This window comes from Microcaecilia unicolor, chromosome 5 (genome assembly GCF_901765095.1).
Source record: "Microcaecilia unicolor chromosome 5, aMicUni1.1, whole genome shotgun sequence".
NCBI lineage: Eukaryota > Metazoa > Chordata > Amphibia > Gymnophiona > Siphonopidae > Microcaecilia > Microcaecilia unicolor.
Genome location: NC_044035.1, coordinates 151,354,358 through 151,373,453, shown reverse-complemented (window position 1 = coordinate 151,373,453; position 19,096 = coordinate 151,354,358). Strand labels below are relative to the sequence as shown.

General features: G+C 44.4%; 1 protein-coding gene across 1 annotated transcript in view; it reads right to left on the bottom strand.

The window, feature by feature from the left end:
• Nucleotides 1–19,096, bottom strand: part of CHST3 (carbohydrate sulfotransferase 3) — a 161,728-nt gene that overhangs the window by 27,432 nt on the left and 115,200 nt on the right. The window contains exon 2 of the mRNA XM_030203421.1: nucleotides 1,579–1,740. The gene's annotated coding sequence lies outside the window, so the exon portion shown is untranslated. The remainder of the gene's footprint in view (nucleotides 1–1,578; nucleotides 1,741–19,096) is intronic.

The following is a 19,096-nucleotide window of genomic DNA, read 5'->3' as shown; positions in this document are numbered from 1 at the left end:
AATTAGTGTCAATAATTGATTAAGTGGCAATTATCGGTGTTGATTAGCTTGTTAACTAATTAAGTTGTGCGAACAAATCCAGAATATAACTGGATTTGTGCACACAATTTAGGTCACAGAATCTGGGGTAATACCCATAAAAATATACACTTCTGCTCCTCAGTCACTGATCTTCAGCATTTATAACAGTCTAGTCCTACCTACGGCCTGCGGGCCAAAACCCAGCCTGCCAACCTCATGTCAGACCTGTGAGTTCTTCTACCAAGTAGAGCACTGCTGAGCCCGGTACTCGGACCAGGTTCTGCTTGGCAGCCGGACAACCCCGGGTTTCACCTGTGCTGACTGCCGTTCCCCAGAGGTTGAGCCCCTAGGTGCGGGCGGCCTGCTGGGCTTACGAGATGGAGCAGGAAGCGGGGTCATGAACGTGACGGCCAGACAGGCAGTAGGCAAGAGAGTGATCCAGGTACAGGCAGAGTCAGTAGGCAGGCAGCAGACACAAGAGTAATCCAGGTACAGGCAGAGTCAATAGGCAGGCAGCAGACACAAGAGTAATCCAGGTACAGGCAGAGTCAGTAGGCAGGCAGCAGACACGAGAGTAATCCAGGTACAGGCAGAGTCAGTAGGCAGGCAGCAGACACAACAGTAATCCAGGTACAGGCAGAGTCAGTAGCAAAGAACAAAGTAGAGGAGAAGCACACTACTGAGCAAGTAACACTTACCAAAGTAGAAGCCAAAGCAAGGAGTCTAGGGAGAGCTCAGCTGATAAAGTACTGGCATCTGACATCAGCAGGGAGAAGGGGCACAGCCATAGGACAAGAGCAGGGGAAGGAGGAACCGGAAGACCAATAGGACAGAAGCAAGGGAAGCCAGGCAGAGAGAGAGCAAAGCCAGGTGCATGTAAGCAAAGCAATCAAGGAGCCTGCAGCCAGAGAAGAACCACACACACATGGCTCAGGGCTGTGCCAGTCAAGTGTGCGTATTGACAGGACCCTGCGCAGCCCGAAGACGCCGCTTGCGTTGAGGTAGGGGACATGACACCTCATTCTCTTAGCCCACAGAAGCTCTGGATGAAGTCCTCTCAAAGGGTCCATTTCTCTGCCGCAACTGGTCTGCCGTGAGCTTGTACTGTGTGGCACCGAAAGTTTAGGTTGTTCCCATGGTAACAAGTCTCATGACACTTAGTACCGAAAGATCAACCTCAAATTCTGGTGCCACGCGGCTCAACCTCAGGTGAAACCAGTTGCGGCAGAGAAAGCAGGGATCCCACTGGAGGACTTCACCCAGAGGTTCTGCAGACCACTCACGGGGAAGCAGAGAACCTGAGGCAAGTAAGCAGAGCACTCAAGGCAGGGAAGCAGTGTCCATCGAAGCAATCAGGTGAGGGGAAGGAGACAGGGTGAAGGCAGTGGGGGAGTACATGAGAGGGAGAACGTGTGAAGGATAGGGAGGCATGGGGGAATGTTATGAAATATTAAATGTGGCCCCTGATTAAAAAAAAAAAAGGTTGGACAAGCCTGATTTATAACTTTAAGAAAGCTGCAGATTAAGGGAGCATTACCAGTTCACAGACAGTCTTACCTTGTTGGTACTTGGGATTTCTTTTTTTCTTGCTACTGCCTCTAGAAAATCCTCACTCTTTGCACCTTCAGATCTGGTTTTCATCAGGTAGCCTTCACGCACTGCTTCTAGTATCTTTTCTCACGATCATCTCCCATGTCTTAGGCTAAATACATGTAGTTTCTGTTTCAAAGAGAGAACAGAATATATGTCACTGCTTGACTTCTTGCAATGCTATTCTTGGGCTATTCATTAGTGATTAGTCAGAGTTATAATTTGCTCATTCTAACCTTCAAGTATGGGAGTGACATACAGGAAGCTCACGTAGTCCTACCCTGCCTGAAGAGCTACAGATGGGAACGAGCCAGGACAACTCACTTTGCTACAAAAGAGGGTAAGATCTATGTTGTTTCACCTACAAGAATAGTTGCATCAATTTTCCTTCACCAAGGCTACCACCGTAGCATCTGGAACCTGAATCCAAGATCCAAGACTAGATGTGCAGACTTATTTTGCAAAACAAATGTTTAATTAAAAACATCATATTAACTAATGTTCAGCCTTACAGAGAGAACTTAAAATCACACATCTGTGATGGTGGTATTAAAAATTAATACTTCAAAACTTATTAACCTTACAAACTATAGGCACAGGAAGCAACTTGCAGTTCCATTAAAGCGGAATTTGGTGTCTGTTTCAAAAAAAACCTGAAAACCACAAAATATCAGTTAGAGATCTGTTAGCCCTCATATCAACTACCAGTTGCTTCTCAGCTCTTGACAAATACAGAACACAGGAAGAGACAAGAGAGCAGTGAGTGCACCTTTACAAAATATTTCTGCCTTCTTAAAGGCACAGGGGCTCATGAGCTGTCAGGTATTTCTGTACTGCTGGCCTGCAAAATCCTGTACCAAAAGAGGACAGATTTGTTGCCACTATTTAAACAAGCAGCCGCTGTTGTGCTTTTCCTTTGCTGGATTTTAACCTCTGTCGGCAGCTGGTTTGGCCATGGAAAAAACGGCCAGGCCAGCTGAAAAATGGCCAATTTACACTGCCTGCCTCAAGCGCTTGCTTCAAAAATACCTCCCCTTACATTTTAGCTTAGTGCCTGCTAACCCCAACAAATCTGTCCCTTCAAAATCACCAGTCCTGTCCTTTTACTCATAAGGCTCCCACCACTACTTAATCTCAAGTCTCCTAATTCCCACCCCCAGTTCACCAGCCCCCTCTTCCTGCCCAAATAAATTGACTAATCACGTAGCCTGTACAGTTCATAGTATCTGGTAGACATTTGAATATACTATGACTGCGGTTGCCGATGACAGAGGACAAACAACATTAAATATAAAAATAAATATTAAAGTGGTTGAAACGCAAGGGGCCTGGAGAAATGAGGAACTGATTTGGATTGTCTTGGAAAGAGCAGATGGTACCTCTATCTACATGAATGTTGTCTACAGATTTCTGACACAATGAGGAGATCGATAAAGTTGGGAATGAAAAGGGAGCTGCTGTTGCTGGGAGATTTCAACCTGTCAGATGCAAATTTGAAAGTCGCATCTGTGAATTGGAAATAAGTAGAGAGACTGTGGATGCCTTTCAAAGTGCTCTGCTCAGATAAATGGTGACTGAACCCAGAAGGGAAGGGGCGGACATTGGATTTAGTGCTCACACATGGAGAATGTGTGTCTTGACATCCAAGTGGGTGCCCATCCGGAAAGTAGTGATCATCGCATGGTATGGTTTGATATCAGAGCAAAAACAGAATGCAGACACACAAAATTCCAAGTCCTAGATTTCAAACATGTTAACTTTAGTAAAATGAAGGAGTACCTGAAGAAAGCGCTGATGGGTTGGGAGGACATAAGAGAAATGGAAAGAAGCTGGTCCAAGTTGAAAGGAGCTATAAAACCAGCAGAAAAGACTAGCGCCAATCCAGCGGTTTTACAAATACAATATTTAAATAGACAAATAGTTAAAGTAGAGTAAAAGGAAAAAAAAGAATAGAAATAAGGGATCTAAAATGGTCAATTTAAAGTTATTAAAGAACTTGGGAGTTAAGAGAGATCCTAGGTTGAACTCCAAAGGATGAGAAGATGTTGACTCGTTGCGACCCCCAAGACAGTCAGAATAGCGATCGACTCCTCTCTCAGAAATGGTAACATAGAAAAAGTATAAAACTGTTTTTGCACCTACTACTGCCGTCGGGAGGGTATTCCAGACATCCACCACCCTCTCCATGAAAAGTATTTCCTGATGTTACTCCTACCACCTTGACCATGGTTCTTTCCCCCTACCCTCTTCCCAGAAGGCTGCACAGCATCCCTAGCTAACCTAGGAAACAGAAGACCCAAAGTGGGAACCATCCACATGACAGTGTACAGCACCTGCCACCTGAGCTACTGGGCCAGCCCAACTATTTAGCTGCTGAGCACAAAGTTTACTGTTCAAAATTGGAGCGAATATTCCAACTAGCAAAAAATAGTTCCACTGTTTTTATAACAGAGAAAGGGTATAAAGAGAAAGATGCAGCAACATTACAGAAGATTCCCTTGCACTGATCAACGTCACCATCTGCTCACTACCCAACTTTAACATCAATTGAGTTTTCTTTTTATTTCTTTTTTTGGTTCTTATGACAAATATTATAATGAAACAGGCAAGATGATAGCTGGTGCACTGCAACTCGGCTTCCACAAACCAACAGCACGCTGATCAATCTCTTGAGGAACAAGGAACTAAATAAATGCCTTACTGCCTGACCTTAAGTATCATAATTCAAGTTTAGCAGTGGTGGTTAAGGAGGCCTGAGGTCTCATCCACAGAGCTCCAGCAATAAGCTATTCTTATGAAACCACAAGAATTAATTCCAGACAATTGGCAGAAGAAGTTTAAAAATAAATAAGAGTACAGTCCAGATATGCTTTCTTTCCAAAACTACTCCCTCACAGTTGGTTTACATTAGTAGGAAAATTAGACACAACCCAGAACTTAGTGATCAAAGAGGCTGAATTCCCTTCTCAACCCAAGAGAGGGGTGGAATGGTTCCTGCAAACCAACGCTAAAGTATATGGGTAAAGTAATGTAAAATTAAAACCCAGAGAACTTGAAGACAAAGATTTCCTCCAGGTCTGAAATCAATCTGTAGAACCTAAAGGAAATATATCTTACATAAATTACACCTAAAAAATCAGTGCTGAAAAAAACCCGCTTAAGCAGTATTCTATAAGCTGTGCCTAAAGTTAGGTGCACTTTATAGATCAGTGCCTAAGTTCCGGGGATCACGTGTAAACGTAGGCACTTCCATTTGCACCAAAAAAACGTGGTGCAAATGTTCTTACCTTATTCTATAATTGTGCATGTAATCCAAAACCACACCCACGATCCGCCCCGAAGTGTCCATGTCCCTTCCATTTCTGCACCCCCTTTTTTGGGATGCGTGTCAAAGGTAAGTGCAGATCATGCACTTAAACTTACAGCATACATCTTAATTGATTCCAATTAGCGCCAATAATTTCTTGTTAAAAAAACATTATTGGCACTAATTGGCTCATTATTCAATAAAATTTACCTGTGCAATTTTGGGCGACTTTTATAGAATTAGAGGGAAAGAGTATCTGACAGAAGGACATATTCACAGGCGGAGACTGGGTGGAGAGTGGGCAGGACTGGCAACTATCAAATGCATGTGTATCTCTGGCATTTAGACACAAGTACTTACATCAGATCTGTGGCTGGTATAATTGCTTGCATCTAAATTATGGGCACCTATTTCGTCTGTTACATTACTATTCTATATAGGAAAGCAGGCGCCTACTTTCTTTTATAGAATAGGCACCACACAGATGTCTTCAGAAAGGCGCACTATCATAGATTTGCCCTGTACATGACTAGATCACCTGGCTTGTGACTACTTCTAGAATTTGGTATATGAGCACACTGGGCCTGGCCTCTCCCTCCCTCCCTCCCTCCTTCCCTCCCCCTGAAGCTTCCCAATGCCTGAGAAGGCTAACTCCACAGCCTCCCTAGCTCCAACCAGCCACGCAAGCCAAACCCTATCCTGGGAACTGAACCCAGGTTCTCTGCAGGGCCATGTACGGCTGTTACTGAGCCTTCCTACTGGCCTCTACTTCTACTTTTTGATTCTTGGCCTAAGCACAGTCTAAATATAAAATATAAAAGCTAGTTGTATGGCTTTATGAGCATGCCATAACTAATCAACTTAGCATGCCTTAATTCACAAGTTAGTGTGAAATCAATTTAGAATGCCCTATAACATACGCAGGCTGCACACTCTCTCACCCCCTGGCCCCAGACATAAGGCACACAATGACTGGGCAAGAACATAAGTACATAAGTACATAAGTAGTGCCATACTGGGAAAGACCAAAGGTCCATCTAGCCCAGCATCCTGTCACCGACAGTGGCCAATCCAGGTCAAGGGCACCTGGCACGCTCCCCAAACGTAAAAACATTCCAGACAAGTTATACCTAAAAATGAGGAATTTTTCTAGTCCATTTAATAGCGGTCTATGGACTTGTCCTTTAGGAATCTATCTAACCCCTTTTTAAACTCCGTCAAGCTAACCGCCCGTACCACGTTCTCCGGCAATGAATTCCAGAGTCTAATTACACGTTGGGTGAAGAAAAATTTTCTCCGATTCGTTTTAAATTTACCACACTGTAGCTTCAACTCATGCCCTCTAGTCCTAGTATTTTTGGATAGCGTGAACAGTCGCTTCACATCCACCCGATCCATTCCACTCATTATTTTATACACTTCTATCATATCTCCCCTCAGCCGTCTCTTCTCCAAGCTGAAAAGCCCTAGCCTTCTCAGCCTCTCTTCATAGGAAAGTCGTCCCATCCCCACTATCATTTTCGTCGCCCTTCGCTGTACCTTTTCCAATTCTACTATATCTTTTTTGAGATACGGAGACCAGTACTGAACACAATACTCCAGGTGCGGTCGCACCATGGAGCGATACAACGGCATTATAACATCCGCACACCTGGACTCCATACCCTTCCTAATAACACCCAACATTCTATTCGCTTTCCTAGCCGCAGCAGCACACTGAGCAGAAGGTTTCAGCAAGTTTTTTTTTTTTGGGTGGGGGGGTGGGGGGGAAGCCTTGAGTTCTATGTTGTAGAGGCTTCTCCCTGCCATGCTTTTCCAGCTAGGGAGCATGACTCACTGTTTCATGTGGCGGCAAGTCATATTGTCTCCTCTAGCATGACTGTGTATATGTCTACTTTGGACTGAGCCTTGGTCTAGCATTCCGCCTGCCGTTTAGAGCCAGCTAAGTGATCAGTCTGCCACCAGTATGTGCTCCTGTCCTTGCCTCAAATGGCCAAACTCCCTTTCACCTGCTGTTCCAGCACCTCCAGCAGTTCCTAGACTCGCATGCCTCCGCCACAACCCAGGGTTATGAAGCCATCCCTGGGTCCCACCCATCCAACCTCCCCTTTTATCCCCTTAAGCAATGTCTCTCCAGGGCCTTCTAGAAGTCATTGATGAGCAGGTCCGCAGTAACGTCGGAAAGATGAACTGCGACCTGCTTGAAGTTTTCCAGGATGGGAGGGGATGCCCATTCATGCCAGATTTTCACTCCACCGATGTGCTCTGTCCACAGACCGATTTGGTGATTAACTTTCGTCATGCCTCTGGACCACAACCTGGAATCAGTCCCTTGTAGTCAAGGGATGATTCCGGACCAGAGAAACATGGTTCTGCCTCACTATTGATCTGAAATCACTACTACATTAGCTTCTTCTGAGGTTACTGAATCATCCAAATCTCTTTGGGACTTGGCTTCTCTTTCTGTTCTTGATAAAATCTCACCTTTAGTGACTAAGAAGGTGAATAAGGTTAGAAACTCAACTTGGTTCGATTCAGTTCTTAAAATATTGAAGCAAAAGTGTAGCAGATATGAGAGGTGATGGTGTAAAACCAACAGTGTGGATGATAAACTGGTTTGGAAATTAGCATTTAAACGCTATAAAAGAAGTGTAATAATTGCTAGGAAAATTATTATAGTAAATTTATAAGTGGGGGCCTTATCACTAATAATGGACTTTTTTCTCTAGTGAAATCATTAATAGTGCCTGTTAATTATCTTTCTGCAGCTCAACCTATATCACCATCTGCTCAGGAGCTAGCTGATTTTTTTCTTCATAAAGGAGTTCAAATTCGAGCATATCTATTACAGTCCATACCTAAGAGTGGTATTCCACAACTGGGCATTTTAGTAGAGTTGGAACAACCTGTGTAGGTAGAACAGGCTTGGAATTCTTTTCCACCCATTTCGACTACAACTACTGTCTCTATTGAGAAAATGCTCTCATTCTCAATGTGTTTTAGACAGCTGTGCGGTTTCTGTGTTTTCAACAGTTCCATAGGTAGTTGACTTTAGAAATAAATAAGTTGTTGCTATTAGGTTCTTTACCACCAGATATGGGGCAAATCGTACTCACTCCGATACCTAAAGGCTCTACTTTAGTCTGTCATTACTCTCGGTTCTTGGAAAACCACAGCTATTGTGTGAGACAGAAAAAATATTCTCTGGATATTGGTCCCCTGGCTGTGGTGTTCCTTAGGGCTCACCTCTGTCTCCAGTTTTATTTAAGTTATTTATTTATTTATTTATTTATTTATTTATTTATTTATTTATTTATTTATTTGCTGCATTTGTATCCCACATTTTCCCACCTCTTTGCAGGCTCAATGTGGCTTACATTATGCTGAAATGGCGGTATCCATTTCCGGAGTGAGAAATACATATTATTATTAACTAGTAAAAAAGGCCTGTTTCTGACACAAATGAAACGGGCGCTAGCAAGGTTTTCCTCGGAGTGTGTATGTTTGAGTGTGTGTGAGAGTGAGTGAATGTGCGAGTGTGTGACAGAAAGAGAGGCTGAGTGTGAGTGTGTCTGTGAGAGAGTGTGTGTGTGTGATAATGAGAGTGTGTGCCAGGGGCTCCCCTCCCTCCCTCCCAGTTCCAGGGTCATCCCCCCTCCCTCTCTTCGAGTGCCAGGGTCATCCCCTCCCTCCCTCCCTCCGAGTTCCAGGGTCGTCCCCTCCCTCCCTCCGTGTTTCAGGGTCGTCCCCTCCCTCCGAGTTTCAGGGTCCCCCCTCCCTCCCTCCGAGGTTCAGGGTCTCCCTCCCTCCCTCCAAATTTCAGGGTCCCTCCCTCCGAGTTTCAGGGTCCCACCTCCCTCCCTCCGAGGTTCAGGGTCTCCTTCCCTCCCTCCGAGTTTCAGGGTCCCCCCTCCCTCCCTCCCTCTCTCTTCCCCATCCCAATTCAGCATTTCCCTTCTGTCACCCTACTCCCACCATGTCTACTATTTACCCTTCTCTCCCTGAGCAAGCATATTTCCTTTCTTTCCATCCTTCCTTGATCCAGTATCTCCTGTCTTCCCTATCCTCTCTACTCCTCTATCCAGCATCTTCCCCTTGACCAGCGGCGTAGCAAGGGCGGGACGGTGGGAGCGGTCCACCCCGGGTGCATGCCGCAGGGAGGGGTGTCGGTTCCGCTGATTCCCTGCTCCCTCTGCCCTGGAACAGGTTACTTCCTGTTCCGGGGCAGAGGGAATAGGGAACCAGCGGAACCGACAACCACCCAGCGGCGTGCACATGGCAGGCAAGAATGCACTCGGGAGGGGGGGGTCTTGGGTGATGCGCCGAGGGGGGAGGGTTATGTGCCGAGGGGGGGGCCTGGGTGATGCGCCGAGGAGGGGGGGTTGATGCACTGAGGGGGGTGTCATGCTGCACCCCCCAGGTGTTTCGGGAGGGCAGTTGTTGAGCGCATCAGTGGCGTCAGGCAGGCTCTAGCCTTTTTTTTTGTGTTGCTGACAAGCTGTATGACAGTTTGGGAGGGAGGGGGTTGGATCAGCTGTGAGGCATGGTTTTTTTTTTACCCCGGGTTCTGATGTTGACGTCACAATGCGTTTGCTGACGTCAGCCTGTGCTACGGAGCCTAGCAGACCAACTCCGAAGAAGTCACGAACACAGGCAGCAAGACCAATAAAACGTTGGAAGTGAGAATTATTATATAGGATTAACAATAAGTACAAAAAGTATGAAGTACATTAGAAGTAAATGGATATATAATACATTTCATGGATTTGAAATCAAGGGTAATGTATAATGTTCAGTAAAGAAAAAGAAATTAAAGTAATTAAATAGAAGAGTTCACTGTTAACTTGTTCTAATTGAGTTTAGATGTCAGGTCATTTATGAAGGATCCTTTTGATAAGTCTTTTTGAACAATTTAGTCTTTAGTAGTTTCTGGAAGGGTATCAAATCATGCGTTGTTTTTATGGCATTCGGTAGTGCATTCCATAGTTGTGTACAGATGTAGGAGAAGCTAGATGCATATATTGATTTGTATTTAAGTCCTTTACAGCTGGGATAATGGAGGTTCAAGAATGTGCGTGATGAACTTTTTATGTTTCTTGCTGGTAAGTCTATGAGATGTGACATATATATCGGGGCTTCGCCATGAATAATTTTGTGAACCAGGGTACAGGTCTTGAATGTAATACGATCTCTTAGTGGAAGCCAATGTAATTTTTCTTTGAGGGGTTGAGCCCTTTCCTATTTCACTTTTCCAAATATAAGTCTGGCTGCAGTGTTTTGGCCTGTTTGGAGTTTCTTTAATAATTTGTGCTTTAGGAAAAATTAGTTTGAACACTAATTGTTATCATCAGATGTGGTTAATATTTTGCTTTTGTTTCCAGTACCTCCTAATATTACAAACTTGCCTGATATTGTGTTATCAGCAGGGGTGTGCTGGTAAATTTTTAACAACGGGCTCTCTCTCTGGGCATAGCCGGCCCTGAAATTTGGAGGGGGGGGGGGAATACATGCCTCTTTCTCCCCTCCCTTGTGCGGCCATGCTAGGCATACCTTTGCCGAGCCCCACCAGCCAACAAATGGACTGCCACCATTCTCTGCTGCTTGTTCTGGCTCTGAGCAGCATGATGGAACCTTCTTGCGCTTGAATGAAAAGTCCCATCCTGATGCTCAGAGTCAGAAACAAGGAGCAGGGAGCAGCAGCAGTCTATTTACTTGGCTGGTGGGGCCAGCATCACTGCCAGCAAAGTAAAAGAGAATTCAGGAGGGGGCCCAAGCCCACATTTTGGAAGTCAGTTGTTAAAGTAGCCATGGGGAGGCCTACCTTAACAACCAGCTCCCAAAATTCTTAAAAACTTAACAAACGGCTCTCGCGAGCCCGTGAGAGCCCACTCCAGCACACCACTGGTATCAGGGATTAACAGGAATCAAAACTGGGCATTTACTAACAAATTAAAGCTGAACCCAAGTAAAACAAAGATCCTATGGTTTAAGAGATCAGATATAATTCTACCTTCATCTTTGGCATTAGCTAACAATCAGGCGTTTACTGTTGAAACCAAATCACGTGTGTTGGGGATTATTTTAGATTCCTCACTATCTTACAGTTCTCAAGTTAATCACTTATTGAAAAAAAACATTATTTAGAATGAAACAGCTGTGGTTAATACGGTCATTATTTCACTCAGGAGGCATTTTCACTCCTAGTCCAGATGTTGGTATTATCTCATCTGTACTACTGTAATGTACTTTATTTAGGGCTAAGTATTAAACATCTTAAAAAGCTCCAACTTATTCAGAAAACTACACTGAGGTTAATATTTAGGCTACATAAGTTTACTAGCGTTTCACTATTTATGGCAAAATTACATTGGCTCTCTGTGGTCGAGTGGATTTTGTTTAAGGCATTTTGCCTACTGTTTCAAACTAGCTATGGTTCTACTTCTCAGTTATTAATAAATATGATCTCTAAGTCATTATTTGGTCATTCTTTTCATTTACAGGATCAGCTCACTCTCTGTCCTCTTTCTTTTGTTAGAGTGCATTTTCTGAGGATGATTAACTCTATCTTTTTGGTTATTATAATTTCTGAATGGAATTGTCTTCCATTGATTATCCAAATGGAACAGAACTATTTGAAATTTCGTAAAATGCTGAAAACGTATCTTTTTGGTCAGGCTTAATTAATATATTTTCTTCTCTGTTTATGTGTTAGAAGTTTATTACTATATTTGTATAACATTAGATGTTGCCTCTACTGTACACTGCGCTGAACCCTAATTTTGGGAAAGCAGCAATCAAGAAGTTATAGCATTGATACTGACACCCTGGAGGAAAGGAGAAACAGGGGTGATACAATACAGATAGTGATAATGTGCAATCTTGAAAATCTGTCTGCTTTTCATTTAAAGAAACCTAGAGGGGCATAATCGAACGCGAACGCCCATCTCCATGGGCGTCTATGTCTGAAAATGGGTATGTGAAGATGCGGGACAGACCGTATTATCAAAAAAGATGGGCGTCCATCTTTCATTTCAAAAATACGGTTTGGACGGACCAAATGCCATGGATTTGGTCCCTTCTGAGATAGGCGTTTTTTTTTTTTTTTTTTGCGATAATGGAAACTAAAAATGCCCAGCTCAGAAACGTCCCAATCCAAGCCATTTGGTCGTGGGAGGGACAAATGTACAACACTACCATAGCTCTTAGGGGTGAAGGGGGCAACTACATGTGGGTACAGTGGGTTTTGGAGGCCTTCCATTTACCACCACAAGTGTTACGGGTGGGGGGGATGGGCTTGGGTCTGCCTGCCTGAAGTGCACTGCAGTACCCACTAAGAGTACTCCAGGGACAGGATTTGTTGCTGGTGTATAACCTTGGCACAGCAGTTCACACCTGAAGACTAATCTCGCTGAAAACGTCCTTTATTTGAATAAGCACATTTACTCACAGTTAACTGCAGATCTGAGGTTGTGCCCCACTGGCAATGAGTCTCGCTGGTACTGAGATTAGCAGTAGGTCCGAGCTGGCAGAATGATGTACAATGCCCTCTTTCAGGAACATTCAAGGTAAGAACTAAGTACTGTAACGTGGCTAACACATGAAAGGGATCTAAAAGTGTCTTACACAAATGGCCACTACCTCATGGACTACCGGAAACAAAACAGGGCACACTCTGACCCAGTAAGCAGAGGGAAAAGTACCATGGGAGTAGAGCCTACCAACTACCAACATCGTGAGCATTTAACCCAAGCTAGTGGAATCACGGAGCCCAATACCCTACACCCACCACAATGCATTGCTGATGTGACTCTGCAGTGCCCTTAACAGAAAAGGTGTCACACTCACCCGAGACCCACATCAGAACCAGGAAAAGGCTGTCAGAGGATAGAACACATTCTGCTGTCATGGAGGTGGGTACGGCATTTGAGGCTGGCATACAGACTGGCAAAAAAAGTTTGTAAAGTGTTTTTTTTTGGTGGGAGGGGGTTAGTGACCACTGGGGGAGTCAAGGGAGGTCATCCCCGATTCTCTCCAGTGGTCATCTGCTCAGTTGGGACACTTTTTTGGGCTTGGACCTGAAAAAAAAGGGTCCAAATAAAGCGGACCAAATTCTCGTCAAAAACGCCCTTCTTGTTTCGATTATCAGCAAAAGATGCCCATCTCTCCTCGGCCGATAACCACGCCCCAGTCCCGCCTTCACCACACCTCCAACACGCCCCCGTGATCTTTGTTCATCTCCGTGACGGACTGCAGTTGAGGACGCCCAAAATCGGGTTTCGATTATACAGATTTGGGCGCCCACGGGAAATGGGCGCCCACCTCCCGATTTGGGTCGAAATATGGGCGTCTTTAACTTTCGATTATGAGGCGGCTGGTCTACTATGGTCTCTATTGCAACCTTGCTATCAGAATGCCCTATCTTTCCTGTCCTGGTGATATCTTTGAAAGATACCTTATTCTGAACCATGTGCTTTTGAGCAACTGTCAACCTTCTCCCAGTTTCTAGTTTAAAAAGCTGCTCTATTTCCTTTTCAAATGCCAATGCCAGCAGCCTGGTTCCACCCTGGTTAAGGTGGAGCCCATCCTTTCGGAATAGGCTCCCCCTTCCCCAGAACGTTGCCCAGTTCCTAACAAATCTAAAACCCTCCTCTCTGCACCATTGCCTCATCCATGCATTCAGACTCCAGAGCTCTGCCTGCAGGGCCGGTCCTAGGGTCTCTGGCGCCCCCCTGCAGATGATGAGTTGGTGCCCGTGCCCCTCCCTCCGGCGCCCGTGCGCCCCCGGCCCCTCAGCATCTCCTTTCTCTCTTCTCCCACCCTGCCCCTGTCCAGCAATTCTCCTTCGCCCGAATCGCCCCATCCCCCGCTGCCCTTGGTGCTTTAAATCTTTAATTTACCTCCGTTCCAGCAGCCGCGTCATTTGAAAGCCTTGCCCCGTCTCTAGCCTTCCCTCCCTTCGTGAGTTCGTTCCGCAGTCCCGCCCTCGAGGAAATGACTTCAGAAGGCGGGACTGTGGAACGAACTCACGAAGGGAGGGAAGGCTAGAGACCGGGCAGGGCTTTCAAATGATGCGGCTGCTGGAACGGAGGTAAATTAAGAGATTTAAAGCACCAAGGGTGGAGCGGTATGGCGGCGCAGCGCCGCCCTTGAAGGCAGGCGCCCCCCTGCGGCGCTTACCCTGCTTACCGGGTTTGACCGGCCCTGCCTGCCTGTCTCTTGGGCCCTGTGCGTGGAAATGGGAGCATTTCTGAAAATGCTACCCTGGAGGATCTGGATTTCAGCTTTCTACCTAGGAGTCTAAATTTGGCTTCCAGAACCCCCCTCCCACATTTTCCTATGTTATTGGTACCTATGTGTACCAAGACAGCTGGCTCCTCCCCAGCACTGTCTAAAATATTATCTAGGTGCTGCGTGAGGTCCACCACCTTCGCACCAGGCAGGCAAGAGACCAGGCGATTCTCACATCCACCAGCCACCCAGCTATCTACGTGCCTAATAAATGAATCACCAACTACAACAGCCGTCCTAATCTTTCCATCCTGGACAGAAGCTCCTGGAGACACATCCTCGGTGAGAGAGGATACTGCATCCACAGGTGGGCTGGTACTGGCTACAGGATTACTTCCAACTTCACCAGGGTGATGCTCTCCTTTTAGGAGACCTCCCTCCTCCAAGGCAGCATAGAGGCAGCCAGAATGGAGGTGGGACTTCTCTACAATGCCCCTGAAGGCCTCCTCTATGTACCTCTCTGTCTTCCTCAGTTCCTCCAAGTCTGATACTCTAGCCTCAAGAGAACGGACTCATTCTCTGAGATCTAGGAGCTCTTTGCATCAAGCACAAACATATAACCTCTCACCAACTGGGAGATAATCATACATGTGACACTTAATGCAAAAGACTGGATAGCACCCCTCTCGTTGCTGGACTGCTGTCTGCATCTTAGTATTATAGAGTTTCCCCGCCTTATTCTCATACATAAACATCTGATGTTTACAATACAGAATGGATTTCTGTGCCCTCTCCTGTAAGAGTTCGTTCAATTCCCTCTGAGCCTCCAAATAAATTAACTTCTGTTCTTCTGTCTGGGCTGCCCCGTATTTCTTTCAGTGCACTCTCACCTCCCTTTCCAGCCTCAATATCTTTGTCTCTCCGTTTTTTTCACGGAGAGGGTGGTGGATGCTTGGAATGCCCTCCCGCGGGAGGTGGTGGAGATGAAAATGGTAACGGAATTCAAACATGCGTGGGATATGCATAAAGGAATCCTGTGCAGTAGGAATGGATCCTCAGAAGCTTAGCCAAAATTGGGTGGCGGAGCAGGTGGAGGAAGAGAGGTTGGTGGTTGGGAGGTGAGGATAGTGGAGGACAGATTTATATGGTCTGTGCCAGAGCCAGTGATAGGAGGCGGGACTGGTGGTTGGGAGGCGGGAAGTACTGCTGGGCAGACTTGTATGGTCTGTGCCCTGAAAAAGGCAGGTACAAATCAAGGTAAGGTATACACATATGAGTTTATCTTGTTGGGCAGACTGGATGGACCATGCAGGTCTTTTTCTGCCGTCATCTACTATGTTACTATGTATGTGCTATATTATGTAATTAAAGAGTGCTATAATGTGTTCTCGTTAAAGAGTGTTTGTTCCCCTTAAATAGTGTATGATCTCCTTAAAGAGTGTGTGTTCTCCTTAAAAAGTCTGTGTTCTCCTTAAAAAGTGCATGTTGTCCTTAAACAGTGTGTCTTCTCCTTAAAAAGTGTGCGTGTTCCCCTTAAAAAATGTGCGTGCTCCTTAAAGAATATGCGGTCTCATTAAAGAGTATACAGTGTCCTTAAAGTGTGCATGTTCTCCTTAAAGAGTGTGTGTTCTCCTTAAAGAGTGCACATTTCTCCTTAAAGAGTGTGTGATCTCGTGGGGGGAAAATCCAAGATGGTGATGCAGTGAGACACCTGTATTCTTTGCTCCTGCACTGCTTGTTTTCCTTCAGCAAGTATTCTTGCTGTTCCATACCTCTGTAATGCCTAAACAGGGAAAGATTCCTATAGCTGCCTGACAGCCTTCAACAGCAGTAATTATGGGCTTCTTGTCGACCCCTCAGGGTGTTCTATTTGGCCACAGCACAAGGGAGAGCTTGGACCTCGGGAGTGAAGTTTCACTCAGCCCACCTGGCACCGCCCCAACTGCCACGAGACTCGGCGTCTTTGGGGTCCATTCCATCGATGGAAGCAGCATCAGGTGTTGAACCCAAGGGCATGTCGCAGCTGCTGGCTCTTTCACGGCTAGAGCCACCAGAAGGAAGGCTGGCTCCAAGATCTGCAGTTGGAGAGCGCCACTGGAGTGCATTAGGAGGGGGTTGTCCCCCAGTGCCATTTGTTCCTCTCTTGGAAAAGCCGGCAGAAGTGAGTTTGGAGACCATTTGGACTGCTTTGGACTCTTTCTACAGGATATGCGCAAGGACATCCTCCCTACTTAATCAATATACACAACAAGTTAGTAAATGTAAGGACATTTTGAATGCTCATTTTGAGAAGATAAATGTTTTAGAAACTCAGGTTCAGCAGTCCCAAGCCTTACAGTCCAGTCTGGCTCAGGACAAACTGTTGGTTCATCGTCAGTTGAAAAACTCTGATAATTACGTGAGACATTTGAACCTTCATATATTAAACTTTCCTAAACTCATGACTACACCTCCAAAAGATCTGTTTTACAGATTTTTGAAGGAAAAACTTAAGTACTCGGATACTCGGCTCGGCTGTGGATGTTTCTTCTGACAGACTGAATAGAACAAATATTTTGGCGAGTTCTTCAGAAGACGTGGTTGCAAGGTCAACTTTATTGGTGATATTTGTTTTTCAATAGGACAAGGAGGCTTTGCTTTGTCTCTTTTTCAGGATCTCAGATTTGGCCTTTTTTGTGAGAAATTGTCTATTTTTCCAGATATATCTAAGTGGACTCAATCACATAGAAAGAAGTTCCTAGCACTTAGATCTCATGTCATTTCCTTAGGAGCTGGGTTCCAACTGAGATTTCCCTGTAAATGTATAATTACAATTCTTTTTGGAAGGTAGAGGGATTTCTCTGTCCTCTCCTTTAGTGTCTTAGGCCACCTAATATAGTAAGAGTCTGATATCTGCAATTTTATGTTAACTTTCTTAGTTAAACCAATTGTATTTGAATTGGATTTTTCCCCTAATGTGGTCTAATCTAGCATAATTATAATTTTATTTTCATGTTTTATGACGACTCCCTATGTTGTTTTGTTTTTTTTGGGGGGGGGGGGGGTTCTTTCTTTTTTTTCATTTCCATAATTAATGCTTGTTCTGTTTCAAGATTTTCTTCATGTAATTGTAAAGTTCATAAATATAAATACATAAGTATTGCCATACTGGGACAGACTGAAGGTCCATCAAGCCCAGCATCCTCTTTCCAACAGTGTCCAATCTAGGTCACAAGTACCTGGCAAGATCACAAACCAGTACAATACATTTTATTCTTTTTATGTTAGAAATAAGCAGTGGATTTTCCCCAAGTCCATTTTAATAATTATGGACTTTTCCTTTAGGAAGCCATCCAAACCTTCTTTAAACCCCGTTAAGCTAACTGCTTTTACTACATTCTCTGGCAACAAATTCCAGAGTTTAATTACATGTTGAGTGAAGAAATATTTTCTCCAATTCGTTTAAATTTACTACTTTCTAGCTTCATTGCATACTCCCTAGTCCTAGTACTTTTGGAAAGAGTAAACAAGTGATTCAAGTGTGTGATCTCCTTAAAGAGTGCATGTTCTCCTTAAAGAGTACACATTCTCCTTAAAGTGTGTGTGATCTCCTTAAAGAGTGCACATTCCCCTTAAAGAATGTGTGATCTCCTAAACAGTCGGCGCTCTCCTCAAAGAGTGCAGGCTCTCCTTAAAGAGAGTGTGTTCTTCTTAAAGATTATGCACACTCCTTACAGAGTGTTTGTTCTTCTTAAACAGTGCAAATTCTCCTTAAAGAGTACATGCTATTTATACACTCTTTCCTGATAGAATGCACATGCGAACACATTCACTATGGTTCACACATGTGCATCTATCAGGGAAAAAGCAAATACTATGTACAAATAGAACTGGATTCTATAAATCACACACAAAAAGGGCACCAGAAAAAAAAAACACTGCTAAGTGCAATTCTGTAAAGGGCACGCACCCTTTATAGAATCATGTTTAGTGCCAATTCCTACATCTAAATTTTAAACACCACACTTACACCTGCTGAAACCTGAAGTAAATGCAACCAAGTTGGGCATGCTGAGCCAATATTCTGTAACTATGAGTGCAACTTTTTGGAATGCCCCTGACATGCCCATGGCCACACACCCTTTTGAGATATACGCTATGGGTGTTAGGTGCACTGCCCTATAGAACAGTGCACAGTCAAGTGTGTATGCAAATTCTAATGAGTGCCAATTAACTTCAATAATTGGTTAGCTCGTTAGCCAATTAATTTGCGCGCGCATCTTGGGATCACACCCAAATTTAGGAGAACAAATCTGGGCTCCACACAGAGAATCAGGGTATAGTCCAGAAAGAGTGCATTATATGTGCACAGTGCATACTTTTAAAGACATTCTGTTATATACACACACAAAACAAATAAAAACAAAATAAAACTTTCTGCATGCCCATCCTGACTGGATACTGTCACTGAATATCCTGTTTATTTTTTTTACAGCAGTACTAGTGTTTAAAAAAATACACTGACCATCATGGATCAATATTGACATTTATCTTTATATATACAGCGGAAAAGTGGGCTGGATCTTATATACTTTGGTTGAATGTAGAGTGAATGTAGACTAGAAGATGCAAGAGACAGCTGCACTGTAAAGCTGTGAAGTGAGTCTTAATTCCCTCACCTCACATAAGACCAAAACGTAAGGTGAGTGCATAACCATTAACCTGATCCAACCCTTGGACTCCTAACAAGTTTTGTTTCAAATGTATTTATCACCTGATACACCATCTTCAGCAAATACATGGAAAATTGGAAGAGAAAATCTTCAATGTATTTGTAACATAACAAAAAAAGTTACAAGTTTTACTTCCTCTGTCAGCCGCCCACATGAAACAGCAAGTGCAAGGCATGTGCTATTCTTAAGGTGCATAATTTACACTGATTATCCAAGACAAGCTGCCTGCATTATTTCT